Source organism: Rhamphochromis sp. 'chilingali', assembly GCF_963969265.1.
Source record: "Rhamphochromis sp. 'chilingali' genome assembly, chromosome: 11".
Classification (NCBI taxonomy): domain Eukaryota; kingdom Metazoa; phylum Chordata; class Actinopteri; order Cichliformes; family Cichlidae; genus Rhamphochromis; species Rhamphochromis sp. 'chilingali'.
In genome coordinates this window covers 11,094,013-11,107,470 of record NC_137938.1, presented here as the reverse complement: position 1 = coordinate 11,107,470, position 13,458 = coordinate 11,094,013, and the positions used below count along the sequence as shown (strand labels likewise).

At 38.5% G+C, this 13,458-nt stretch overlaps 1 long non-coding RNA gene across 1 annotated transcript; it reads left to right on the top strand.

The window, feature by feature from the left end:
• Positions 1 to 7,746: 7,746 nt before the first annotated feature.
• Positions 7,747 to 11,907, top strand: LOC308406463. Its single transcript, XR_013973543.1, has 3 exons — positions 7,747 to 8,016; positions 8,109 to 8,151; positions 8,432 to 11,907. It is a non-coding gene; the product is annotated as an uncharacterized lncRNA (long non-coding RNA).
• The last annotated feature ends 1,551 nt before the right edge of the window (positions 11,908 to 13,458 follow it).

The following is a 13,458-nucleotide window of genomic DNA, read 5'->3' as shown; positions in this document are numbered from 1 at the left end:
ATTCAAGTCGTTGTTTGTATGGGCACAGGATCCCTGGTTGTAGTTGCTGGCACGATTCCCATCAATGGCATTTTCGGGTTTGGCATTCCCATGCGTTGAAGACTGACTCACTTGTCCAAGTCTGGCAACATTAGTCTCTGAAAAGTTGCAAATATTAGCAATAATATGATAAGAAGAACTTCAAAACCCATTATGTGTTCATTAAACGTGGAACACACAAGAAGAATTGGACAAGATTTACCTGAAAGTGCACCATCAACTTCCACCTCACAAAGTGTCAGGTATTCTGTTCTCCCAGGAATAACGATGTTTATGTAGCGACCTTCCATTCCAGTGCATGCAAAGGTTTGTGATGCCCCAGCAGCGATGGATGAGATTACAGCACATCTGAAAACAAATGACAAGAAAAAAGATTAACAAGTAACATAAGACTAATGTAAAACAAAAATTTGTATAAATGTCCGTCTCAGATAGTTAAGATGCTGCTCGAAATTGTATGGTGGACGTAACTCAAAATAACGATGCAGAAGTAGCATTTGTTTTATAAACATAATTAATGATTGCCACATATATGACTGTTATGACAAAGTTTCAAAGATGAGTAGCTCATTTACCTGGGATTCGCATTGCCATTGTCATTAAGTGAATTTCCAATGCGGATCTCAGCTCCATTGATCCTCTCAGGGCAACAGTCTTGTCTGTTGGTGATAGTCACAGTGTTGATTTTATACGTCTTCAAAAGGTCAAGTCTCCACCATGGATTCAAGTCGTTGTTTGTATGGGCACAGGATCCCTGGTTGTAGTTGCTGGCACGATTCCCATCAATGGCATTTTCGGGTTTGGCATTCCCATGCGTTGAAGACTGACTCACTTGTCCAAGTCTGGCAACATTAGTCTCTGAAAAGTTGCAAATATTAGCAATAATATGATAAGAAGAACTTCAAAACCCATTATGTGTTCATTAAACGTGGAACACACAAGAAGAATTGGACAAGATTTACCTGAAAGTGCACCATCAACTTCCACCTCACAAAGTGTCAGGTATTCTGTTCTCCCAGGAATAACGATGTTTATGTAGCGACCTTCCATTCCAGTGCATGCAAAGGTTTGTGATGCCCCAGCAGCGATGGATGAGATTACAGCACATCTGAAAACAAATGACAAGAAAAAAGATTAACAAGTAACATAAGACTAATGTAAAACAAAAATTTGTATAAATGTCCGTCTCAGATAGTTAAGATGCTGCTCGAAATTGTATGGTGGACGTAACTCAAAATAACGATGCAGAAGTAGCATTTGTTTTATAAACATAATTAATGATTGCCACATATATGACTGTTATGACAAAGTTTCAAAGATGAGTAGCTCATTTACCTGGGATTCGCATTGCCATTGTCATTAAGTGAATTTCCAATGCGGATCTCAGCTCCATTGATCCTCTCAGGACAACAGTCTTGTCTGTTGGTGATAGTCACAGTGTTGATTTTATATGTTTTCAAAAGGTCAAGTCTCCACCATGGATTCAAGTTGTTGTTTGTACAGGCACAGGATCCCTGGTTGTAGTTGCTGGCACGATTCCCATCAATGGCATTTTCGGGTTTGGCATTCCCATACGTTGAAGACTGAGCCACTTGTCCAAGTCTGGCAACATTTTGACCTTAATATTTAAAAGATAGAAAGATGCACAGAATTACCAAATGTAATTACCAGTGGTGTAAGTAATTTCACTAAAATATCTACAGTCAGCTTCTTTAATTGAATTTTTCTTATAATCTTTTTGAAAACACTTTTTCACTGATCTAATTAAAATATATAATTAAATGTGAATTCTTCAAATCAGTTATTTACTTAATATCTTTTCGTTTGTTAAATTAACCAAGTCCTAGAATTGTAATGAATTCACGTTTACTTATTATATTTCTTAGATACATTTTTTAATCTCACCCAAATTTCCACTCAGCTTTCCTAGAATAGACAACAAGACAAATATTCCAGCCGTAGTCAACATCCTATAGACAAAAGAAAACATTATTTCAGATAAAGTTTATCATATTTAATCTGGAGTAGAGGATTTTACAATTTTTGTTAATGGTTTGCAATTTGCAATTCCTTCTAGAGTAATTTTTTAAATACAATTGTCAATTTTTAAATTATAACAGTAATTAAGACTTGATAAGGTAGAATATTTCCAAAAATATATTAGTTTGACAGTTGAAGGTTATTAATGATATTACTGTCACATTTAAGTTAAGTACTTTTTTGGTTTTTTTCCTTTGGTTTTTTGTTTTCTTTTTGTTTTCTTTTTTTTCTTTTTTCTGGTAATATATATATATCTATATAGATATATTTTACAAAATACATGGAAAAGCATCCTATTCTACCAAGGAATTACCTTCAGTTGTAGTTAGGAGTCTCATAGGAGGTTCAATCTGCATTTTCACAAACTGAGCCATTATTATATATTCTTACAGTGATCATGTGATCATGTGACATCATGTTCAAATAATAAATGTTATTTTTGTAACTTTGCTTAGTTTCATATACACCCTTGTCAAATACCAGGTGACTCCCTTTTTCATAACAGTGCTGTGCATACAACAGAACTTTTTGTCACGGACCCAACCAGACAACCTCACTTACTGTATTTCTCTATTCTGAAAACATCATGGGATGTCATGTAATAATTCAGAATTTCCTAGTTGTTGCCAGAGGCGGAGCCAGACATTTGAAACACCCGGGGCTTAGCCCTAAATGGTGGTATGCATGTGGGATTTTTTTTTTTTTGGGGGGGTGGGGGGGTAGAAATGACTGAAAGATTAATTGGCTCTGTTTTGAGTTTTGTTCAAGAAAGAATGACTTCATATAGGGAAAAATATATATCACATGTGCAGGACACCTAAAAGTAGTTTTTTAATTAAGGAGCAAGGCAGAACAAGGTCAGGGCTGTATCAAGACACGAGGACTAAACCCCAATTCAACCAGACCCAGAACTGATCCAGAATTAAAACAGGACTACAACAGTTCAAAATCAGGACTACTTAGGACTTAACCAAGACGGAATCAGAACTAGATGATAGTAGCACTAAAAATCATCATAGACCTGCACTACACTTATTTTTTAATTCTACCAAAGTCCACTATTTAGATTGAGAAAAGTTTATATAATTATTTAACCTTGTTGTGCAAAAAAGCCTGCATAACTTAATAAATGTAGAATTTGAAAAATAGCAAACCTAAAAAGAAACACTAGGTACGAGATACATGAGTACCTATGATACGGTGATACTTTTGGTAAACAACCATTTGACTAACATGTGTGTCTCACCTGCTCTTGTTCCATCTCTGTTCTGTCCTCATTCTCCTCTCTCTCTCTGTTCCTTTCTCTCCCTCTTAGGCAAGGCAAGGCAAGGCAAGGCAAGTTTATTTGTATAGCACAATTCAACAACAAGGTGATTCAAAGTGCTTTACAGAGACATTAGAAACAAGAACAAATAAAAACATGATTTAAAATTGATTAAAACAAGCAAATAAACTAACTAACTAATTAACAAACAAACAAACAAACAAACAACAGTATATAAAATCAAAACAGATAAAATCAGAACAGTAGATAAAATCAGTAGTTAAATGTAAGTTTTGAAATTTAAGCTTAAAGTGTGGATTTGGTGCTTTATTCAAATGCAGCTGAGAACAGGTGAGTCTTCAACCTGGATTTAAATAAACTGAGTGTTTCAGCTGATCTGAGGCTTTCTGGGAGTTTGTTCCAGATATAAGGAGCATAAAAGCTGAATGCAGCTTCTCCGTGTCTGGTTCTGACTCTGGGAACTGATAAAAGACCGGATCTTAGTGCTGACAATCATCAAATATACAGTTGAAACCAGATATTTACAAACTCTTCAGATCAAAACACAAACACTTTTTTAATTGTAACATCAAATCAGACTAAATGTTTATTTTTTTAGATTGATAAATATAAAAAACATATTTGTTAACTTTAAGAGTAAAGAGATAAATTGTCTGTATTTCTTAATTGTAAATGGCACCAAATTGTATTCAAAACTGAGCCACACTTATGGAGCTCCACAATTATTTTCCTGGTGTTTTGGTTGACATCTCTTGATTTTCCCATTTCAAAGAAACAGGCTCTGTGTTTTGCCTTATATGCATCCACAGTTGTGCCACCAATTTACTCAGATGGACTCTACTAACCTATCAGAAGCTTCTTCAGCTCAGAATAGAATTGTCTGGAGTTTTCTTATTAATTAACAATAAACTTAATGTACATGTACTCCTAAATTTGATCAAAGTGATAAAAATACACAGCTCTGTCTCTCTTTATTCTGACATTTAACTAATTCAAAAGATATTTCAATATTTATTTATCCAAAACAAAACAAGTTTACTCTAAATTGATGTTTAACAGTAAAAAAAATGTTCTTGTGTTTTCCATAAAGTGTATGTAAATATCTGGTTTAAACTGTGAATATACTGCTGTGTATTGAAGTTCCTCTTGTTTTGCATAGAAATATACTGAACAAAGCATAATATATAAAATACTACCAGAGTTTTTTCTTTGAAAGAAGCCCCTTATGTCCATTCTTGTATATCAGTACATTACTGAAACCGATTTATTTAGCTGTGGAGGGTAACAACTAGAAGTGGGAATCGCCATACATCCCACGATACGATATTATCACAATACTTAACGCACGATACGATATTATTACAATTTTTTAAAATATTTTGCGATATTCGAATTCTGTACATAAAGGTAAACTTTATCAATATTCATTTTATCTAATATCAAAGTCTCACACTCAGTCTTTCTCTCATTTCAGTCAGTTTTAATGTTGACAAACTGAACGGTTTGTATTACAGTCTAGTCCAACTTAACTGAATGCAACCATCTGGTACAATTATAGCTATTCTGAACTATGCAATTTTTGAAAACTATGCAGCCCCTTCAGCAACTGAAGAATTTGAAAGTAAATTAAAACAAAATATAATTTTACATTAAATAAAAAAGTTTTAAACTTAATTAAAATAAAAAAAAATGTCTTAAATTAAAATAAGTAAACTGTCATGTTTATTGCTGCCAAAAAAAAGTTAATCTTTTGCTCAGAAAAAGGATCAACATGCTCTGAAGTCAGAGCATGTTCCATTCCACAAAAACGTTTTTTGTAACAAAATATCGATTTCTGCTGTCCCTGTATCGATACATTATTAGAAAACAAAATATCATGATACTACACAGTATCGATTTTTTCCCAAACCCCTAGTAACAACTGAAAATATGAAATAAACAAACATGTACGCTAAGACTCTCTAAAAAAACAGCATTGTTGTTCTTCAGCTTTTCATTTCGCCATTTGTTGATTCACTTGAAGAGCAAGTAGCCTAACGTAATAATGGGTCAAGTGATCAGTTTGATATCTTTTGTGATACACCTTCATATTTACATTATTTGTACAGTATGAATGATTTGCTTTGGTACCTGGTCAAACTTCAGTTCTCCTCTGTCTGCCTGGCTCCGTTTCTCCAACAGCGCACTCGTAGTCAGCAACTGCCCCACCCCACTTAGTGCCTGAGTTCAGATCATACCATTATTAGGGGGGATTTACGCACAGTCGTAAATTCCCACAGTGTGCACTATGTGCTTCGAATATTGTGTGTAGTTTTTTGTTTTATACAGTTGTCAGCCAGGCATCTAACTATGAAAAAATTACCCCGGGCTTCTGAGAAAACAACCCGGGCTTAAGCCCAGTAAGCCACCCCCCCGCTCCGCCACTGGTTGTTGCCATAACTATTTGCCTAGTTATAAACTAGTTTAAAATATATTGATTAAATGTTTTGAACACTTACACAATTTAAGGAGTAGATTTAAGGGGAAAAAATCCCAACAAGAATAAAATTTGTGCAAAACTGATTTTTGTCTCGTTTTTAATTTTCTTGTTCTTTACCAGTACTACAGTGTTTTTTAAGGTCTGTCTTTAACACACTTTATTGCTATTCCTATACCAGGATACCGGACAATGTATGCATTGTGGATGACGTCAGTGCTGAGGAGGATGTGTGGAAGTGCTTCAAAAAGGTGAATGCATGCAAAGCTACTAGTCTGGATGTGAATCCCAGCTGTGTCCTCAAGTCATGCTTGAGGTCGAGCTGGTTGGAGTGTTTCCACACATCTTCAACCTTTCCCTCTCTCTGTCTGTAGTCCCAGCCTGCTTCAAAACAGCCATCATCGTCCCTGTACCCAAATCCTCCACCATCTCATCACTGAATGACTGCCGACCAGTAGCCCTGACCCCCTTCGTGAGCAATACTTTGAGAGGCTGGTCAGGGACTTCATCTGCTCTGGACTACCCAACTCACTGGACCCTCTAAAATTTGAATACCACCCCAACAGGTCCACTGATGATGCCATAGCCCTGACACTACATACTGCCCTCTCGCACATGGAGAAAAGGATGCTGTTTGTAGATTACAGCTCAGCATTCAATACCATCGTTCCCTCGAAGCTGGACAGACAACTGCAGAACCTAGGATTGAGCAGCTCTCTCTGCAGCTGTCTGACAGATGCCACACACATACTGGTGCTCCACAGGGGTGTGCACTGAGCCCTCTCCTATACTCACTCTACACCTACGACTGCACGGCCACTAGCAACTCCAACACCATTGTGAAGTTGGCGGATGACACAACAGTGGAGGGTCTTATCACCAAAGGTGATGAGACAGCCTACAGGGAGGAGGTCAGCGCCCTGACACAGTGGTGCCTGGAGAACCATTTCACCCTCAAAGTCACACAGACAAAGGAGTTGATAGTGGACTTCCAGAGTTGTAGAGAAGCACACACCCCCATCACCATCAACGGCGTTGCTGTGGAGAGAGTGAGCAGCTTCCATTTCCTAGGTGTACATCTGGCAGAGGATCTCACATGGTCTGTTCACATGAACAAAACAGTGAAGAATGCGCAGCAGCACCTCTTCTTTCTCAGGAGACTGAAGAGATTTGGCATGAGCCCCCGCATCCTCAGGACCTTCAACCGCAAAGCTCTTCAGAGAGTGGTGCGGTGTTCTGAACGGATAATTGGAGGTGAGCTTAGCCCCCTCCAGGATGTCTACAAGAACTGGTGCCTGAGGAAAGTGGGGAAGATCACGGACCGGACACTTCATAGACACCTTACCTTCACTTACTGCAACTTTGACCTTTTCAGCCTCAGTCTTGCCTAACTTTATGTTATTGCTGTCACATTTAAGTTGTACTGCTTTTTTTGCTTTTTGTTGTTGTTGTTGTTTTGTTTTGGGGGTTTTGTTGGGGGGAGGGGGTTAAAAATATATATCCAGTATAAAATACGTGGAAAGATGGAAACATATTCTCCCACGGACTTACCTTAAAGCATAGATATGTGTCTCAAAGTAGGTTTGATCTGCATTTTCATATACTCAGCCATTGTTATATATGCTTACTGTGATCATGTTCAAATAATAAATGTTGTTCTTGTAACTTTGCTTAGTTTCATACAAACCCATGTCAAATACCAGTTGTCTGCCTCCCTTGAAGGTGACTGTCACTCCACATACATGTTGTTTGTAACCCACATACAATGAGGGTACCACTTTAAGGACTGATATGAGGAGAGATGGACAGCCTGCCCAACCAATCGAAATGCACAGGTCCCAGTATGCTTTGACCAATGGCAGAGCAGCCTGCCGCTGTATGTCCCACCCATGTGCTCTGTGTTCGCTGCTATGTGTGGAGGTAGTTGCATGCTGGCAGGAGAAAAGAGAGACTGAAGCTTTTGAGCAGGAAAAAGTATTAGATATAAGTTGCAACCAAGTTCGCTGGTTATCAGCTACCTTTCATGTTAAAAGAAGCCACAGTGAGTAAACAGGCGAATGCTGCAGTTTTCTGGCGATTTTAGAAAGTACCGTGTGGAGCTAAACTGTTAGCCTTCATTAGCTCTAGTTGTTATCAACTGCCTGAAAGTTCATCTCAATCTGCTTCCAGAAGTAAGGTAACACTTGAAGCGCAACTTATGTTTATTTTCCTTCACGTCGTATTGCAGTTATTAAAGAGAAAAACAACATGTCCTGTTACGTTATTTAGAGCCCCGCATACCATTGTATTCGGCCGTGATGCACTGAGATCGGTGAGCACATGTTGTATGTCTCAGTTAAGTCTGTTTTGCATTTTATTGTTGAGAAACTGAATTTATCTGAATTGTTTGATTAATAACTGTCGTATATGCACTGACTTTACTTGGTTTAATGCATAGTTTGTGTAAGAGAGATGTTTTATTTTTGCAAATTTGAGTATTTTAATTGCAAATTGATGTTGAATGTGATTTCAACAAAATCCTAAATTGTGAATTATAGCTTGAACAGCATAATTAATATTTGAATTGCTCTTCTGACCCTGTCTGTTGACAGGTCAGGGTTTGAAATAGATGGCGAGCCTTCCCACCTGGACGTAGAGAGACTGAGATTCACTTCTTTTCCACTTGATGATCTGCTGCACCTTGCTGTGTGGTAGGACTGTATCACTCTGTTGTGGAAGTTTTCCATTTAAATAAAGCCTGCAGACAAGCGGTGAGTGGTAGCTAACATTCTTTAATCCAAACACACAAAGAACAGAACACCAAGCTTGTGGAGAGCCTGCATGACCGCAGGGCAGGGTCAGCAGAGTCTCACTGAGCCTAGCATGGCTGTCAGTTAAATACCTTCTTCAGGAACAAAAGGCAGTACACAGCTGTTTCACACCTTAAGGTTCACACTAGGGCTGGGCGATATGACCCAAAATTCATATCTCGATATTTTTTAGCTGGATGGCGATATAAGATATATATCTCGATTTTCTTTTTTTTTTTTTTAAGCCATAAGTTAAGAACAAAAAGAGAGTTCTTAGTCACGCTGTGTCCCAGATGTCACACGGGCACTTTTATTTACATACAGCGTAGATGTACATGAAGAAATTACTCAAAAATAAATTATCAGCATTTATTAAATAATCATGGTCCATAAATAAAAGAAAACAATGTTGTTTTTGTGCATAACAAAAAGCTCACAATTGTGCAGTCAAAATGTAAACTAATAGACGCTGAGCATAATAACAAAGAGACAGATTTCACAGCTGCACCACGTCTCTGAACAGGTGCCATTTGTGGTCCTTATACACACACAGTACGTATCACTCCGCGAGGCTCCTCCTCGGTAGCCGTAATCCTCCGACAATCCATCAAGCGGTGCAGCTCCGTAGCTTAGCAAAGTCATATTAAAACATTTTTTGACAGATTGCTGAGCGCTGTGTACCACATAAAATCGGTTCGCGGTCAGTAAGCACAACCAGAATTCATACATAAGGCGCACTGTCGATTTTTGAAAAAATGAAAGGATTTTAGGCCGTGCCCCTCCGGGCTGCATGTCGTTAGCGCGGTTAGCTCGCTAGCGCGGTTTGCTCGCTAACACGTTGACGCCATCCAGCCCCACGCACGGTAACTCGCTAACGGAGATTTTCCGCTTTCATCTTGTCATTGCCTGCAGGTGAAGCTATGGGGGAGGGGGAGTTGTGTTCAGTGAAGGAGAGGCGAGGCCGAGTAACGTTGCGTAGAGACAAAAGTGGACGAAAGAGAGGCAAACCTGCGGCTCCACAAGTATAATTATAACGTAACATAGACTATATTGATATAAACGATATTGTCACATCTTATATCTCGTATGAAAATATATCGATATTTTTAAAAAACTCGATATATCGCCCAGCCCTAGTTCACACTCCCTGGCTACTAGGGCTGGGCCATATTATACCGTTCACGGTAATACCGGTATAATGTTAGGCAACGATAGGAAAATGAAATATCGCGATAGAATGGGAGTAAAACGCGCATGTGCAGTGCCTTTGTTTTCATACGCACATGGCCGATTGTTGAGTGAAACAGATGAACCAGAATTGGTTTGTAAAAATGGTGCAACTTCAGTGATGTGGAACTGGTTTGGTGTTTGTCCGTCAGATACACAACAAAGCACATTTTTTTGCAGAACATGCAAGCGGCCGTCGTTATTGTCGTATTTGTCGGACTAAGATGCTCTTAAATCTGGGAGTAATCTGGGTCCTAAACTCCGTATGTTTCAGGTCAAACAACACTGCAGCATCACTTAGAGTTAAAAACTGTCTAAATTCTTTCATCTTTAATAAAACGATCAGCATTGCTGCTTTACCAGGTGTAACTATAAAGTTTAACTTCCAGGCATCCATGAAAACAAAATGTATTACATTTAACGGAGTTAGAAGTTAGCAGGAAGCTAGCGGAAGTTAGCTCGCTAGTTTCGCTAGTTACCTAAGCATGATATAGCATGTTCTGACTGAGAGATTTCTGAAAAAAATCAAACGTACAGCTCTGCTATCACTTCCAACATAAATGAAGACAGGAAACTAAACAGCAGTGACGTTTGTAGGGTTACTGAAGTTGGGCTAGCTGGTATATAATGATGTGCTACGTGATCGCTAGCGACACAGCTATGTTAGCATAACATAAACAGTGAAGCTGGAGGACGAACACTAACACTTTTCCACTTATAAAAGTTAACGTGAAGGTTCTTCATGGTTAGAGACAAATGCAATCGCATGGCAGGATACTGTAAACGGACCAAACTTCAGTCAGGAGAACAACTGAGATAATCCATCCACAATACGAGGTTAGTCATTAATATACTGCAACAACATGGGAATAGAGCAGCTGCCAGAGAATTCAACATTAATGAATCAATGGTACAGAAGTGGAGGAAGCAAGAAGAATGAGTTTAATAAAGTTTGATTTATCTGACTGCTTTGTTTCGCTTAATGTGCCTTATAATCCCGTGCACCTTATGGTCCGAAAAATGCGTACTGCACACTGCAGTTTAATGTTGCAAAGCACCTCTTTTTAACTTCAGTGGATATTATACATGGTTATGCTCAGGATATGTCAGCCCATTTCTACTGGAAATGCCTTTTGGTTAAACTTTCAGCAAGGAATTTGCATTTGCACTGTTACATTTTTATAAAGCTTTAATGTACATAAAAACCAGCTTCTTGTTTAAGTGAAAATAAATGGAAGGTTGTCTTTTTGCGCTAGTAATGTTGTGGAGTTGTATTTTGTCTCGCATCAATTATATCGTCGGTTATATCGTTATCGCAAATTTTCAAATATATATCGTGATAAATATTTTTGGCCATATCGCCCTGCTCTACTGGCTACCTCCTTGAAGTCCTTGAAGAGACAAAAGACTCTTCGTGTGGAGTGTCTGCTTCCCCCCAACTTCCTTACTAGACCCCCACCATTTGTCTTGCGGTATGTGTGTCAGACATGTTAAAATCCAGTGGCACCAAGGCATTATACAATAAAATAATAATAAATAATAATAATAATAATAAAATAAGTGTTAATACATAAGTAAAAGAAATTCCTATACACACTCACACTTTCACGCACAGCTGGTTATACATAAGACCACTGACTGACATTCTCTCACCCCTATTTTCTTTCACACCCTGGGAATTTTTTGGACACTACCCCTTGGACATTTTTTATTTGGGACTTTAAATAATGAGCTGTTGTGTAGAACATTCTCCACATGTGAAAAGAGTGTGAGATTTTCATTTGAATGTACATTGGATTTGTGTAACTGTTTCTATAAGAGTTAAGGAGTCATGTTACTAGGGTGCACCCGAACATTGAAACCCGAGCATTGAAACCCGGACATTGAAAACCAAAAGTAACACTTGGCCAAGTCATTGCTTTAGTAGTTTATGTGTTTTACTTTTCTTTTAATTTTTGTGAGCTTCCTTTCTACCATTGTAAAGTGTCTTTAACCTGTGCTTCTCAACCTTATGGTTTATTTCACTAAAGTTGGCTGGTTCTTTTGAGTTACATTCTTGTCTCTGTGTCTCATTTAAACTCACCCGTGTGCTCGTATAGTCGAGCCTATTGGCCCATTGATATATTCTTTTCAACAATTCCCCTTACTGTGTTACATTTGCTATATAAATTAAACAACATTACAAAAAAATAGATATATTATACTGAACATCAGTGGCGGCTCCTGAAAAAAATCTCAGGGGGGGCAATTTTTATGATATCGACTAAAATGACCCATTTAATGAGTACATCAAACAACACAATTTTAATTTAAATTTAAAATGAACAACCATATTCTGGCCATTTGTATAGATTTGTAAAAATGAACATGAACAGATTTTTTTTTTTTTTTTTGAATGAATGAAAAATAACTATTGAAAACAACAACTGTAAACTGATTGGGGGGGTGGGCTAAAGAGAGAAAGAGAGAGGGATGGAGAAAGAGAGTAAATATGGTTAAGGGTTCTTATTTGTACAAGAACTTTGCTCGTCTGTCTTTCTGAGTGGCAAATTTCTCGATGACCCTGGTGTTGAAATCAGGAAGTTCTTGTGTGAGTTTTTTCTCTATGGACAGCATAGCCAGAGCGTTGAGCCGATCCTGAGCCATATTGTTTCTCAGGAAAGTTTTTATCCTCTTTAAAGTAGAGAAACACCTCTCCGATTCTGATGTTGTCATTGGTGTGGTGATGAGGATGTTAAGAAGACTTACAGTTTCGGTGAATGTGCGATCTAACCGAATTTGGGGGAGGCTGTGCCTCAACCGTTAACAATACCGCTGCCATCGTCTCTCTCTGACCTTATAGCTCACTTAGGCTACTGACTGAGGTAAAATTCTAGAACAGCAAATCTTCGCGCGTTTTCTGCAGGGGCGCAATTTTAAGCGCCCCCAAACCATTTAATTCAGCGACGCTGATAGGTCAAATATTTATTATTTTCCCCTGGCAACCATTTAATGATAGGCTATTTCGCTGCATATCAAGGGCGCTTTGACGAGCGCCCCAGAAGAAGAAAAACACCGTTTGTTGGTTGAACTTTAATGAGTCAGCTGGTGAAAATGTTAAAATACGCCTGGCTGTATATGGGCACACACATAGTAAAACTATCATTGATGAATTTTTTAAAAATATATATTTTTACTCCTCCACATTTGGGGGGGCGGAGCCCGAGCGCCCCCTATGGGCCAGCCGCCACTGCTGAACATGTTTATTTATTTGCATTGCATGCCTTCACTCTGCTCTCCATCTCGATTAGGCTTAGGTCAGGTGGCCAACATGGCACCTGTGTGTTTGGCACGCCATCTATTGCTCTCTTTTATTTATTTTTTTATTTTTTTATTGCTTTTAGTCAATTTTGTGCAACATGTCAGCCCTACATTGTTTTATGATCGCCAGACATTATTGGAAATAGGCTTATCTACCCAAGCTTTAGTTCGGTTTGGAAATGACAACCAAGGCTTTCTGCCTCCCGATTTGGAAGTAACACCACCACACTGGCGTTCCTTACCACTGCCACTGGATGTGCGGAAGCGACGCAGGAGACGGGGTAACCGTGGAGGTCGCCTCG